Source organism: Halyomorpha halys, unplaced genomic scaffold (assembly GCF_000696795.3).
Source record: "Halyomorpha halys isolate HHAL.00 unplaced genomic scaffold, Hhal_1.1 Scaffold1046.1, whole genome shotgun sequence".
NCBI classification, from domain to species: domain Eukaryota; kingdom Metazoa; phylum Arthropoda; class Insecta; order Hemiptera; family Pentatomidae; genus Halyomorpha; species Halyomorpha halys.
In genome coordinates this window covers 270,452-271,907 of record NW_027111920.1, presented here as the reverse complement: position 1 = coordinate 271,907, position 1,456 = coordinate 270,452, and positions in this window count along the sequence as shown.

Below are 1,456 nucleotides of genomic sequence, written 5' to 3'. Positions count from 1 at the left end.
TAATATCATTCCCATCATCCATTATTCACGAACGATACTATAACAATATTATCTACATTAAAAATTGCGTAATCCTAGCAATTATTGTTAGCAATTATAGTTATATTACGACCAATATTTCATTACATCAGGTTGTTTGAGAGCGAAAGAGTTCAGGCATATAAAAGTGTAAATAAAATAAGAAAATTGATAATAAGTAATTAGGATCACTTTTAATAAATAAAAGCTGTTATATTAAACTATTCAGTTATTATTATGATTTTTTAAAAATAATTATCATGTTATTTTTTACTTTATTTTCATTTTAGTAGTTGTTAATTCAAATATTAATTGTATCACTTTAGATCAATTAATATTGCACTTATCTAGCTTAAAAATTGTCTAGTTCCCAGAACGCCCTAATAGTCTAAACTGTAATATTTACATTTTACTCATGTTTATCATTTTTATGTGTTATTTTGTCACCGACCGATAGATGCCATGTGGTTGGAACATATTGGATGTAATTTTTTAAATGAATAAAATAAAATAAATTAAATCAAATAATACTTTCTTAATGGATGTTTCATTATGTAACTATTTTTATTATATATTTACACTTATAGAGAGTATTATAGTGACGAAGGACGAAGGACCGACCGCCCAGACATGCCTAGGATATTTTTCCCTGATTAAGATTCAGACGTGTTTATTGAGGTATGCTCGCGTGCACCCGTTATCTCCCTGCCTATTTAAGCAGACCTTTCATTAACATAATCAATTATTTCTGAATTAAACTGGAGTCTGTTTACACTATTATTTGTCATTTCTTCATTCCCACACACACATACAATTTCTCACTAATGAAGTAATTAGTAGCTTTTGTAATTGCATAATTTTTCTTATGTGTTCGTTAATATTATGGTTTGGTGGGATGTTGTTTATGTAAGTGATATGACGTCATTTCTTGTTGTAAGATAATTTTAAGCGAATAACTATAAATGATTCTTTGGCAGGATATTATTAATTATTCACTCTACTAAACTGTGTAATATTCCCCATACTGTTTGTACTACAAATTGATGCTGTGAATTTGTTTTGTAAAATACCATGAAAACTACTACTACGAAAATAAACCTGATAAACTACTTTATAAAAAATTAAACTAGTTTTAATTTGAGTGCTAATATACATTCATGCCATTTTTCAATTTCAGGCAATTTTAAATATTGCTCGACCAAACTATCTTAAAGTTTCCTCTTCCCGTTTTAAGCTAATTTTTCAAAAGTGATATAAGCTGTCGCTTCCTGGAGTTCTTAGTGGGAACATAAACATTCATATCAACCCACAAAAAACATATGCTTTCTCCTTCTCATACAAGAAAACTCCCAACAGAGCACCTAAACTCAACGAACAGACAATACAAACCACGAAACATCTCACTTACCTAGGCATTAAACTAGAAACACATCTATCT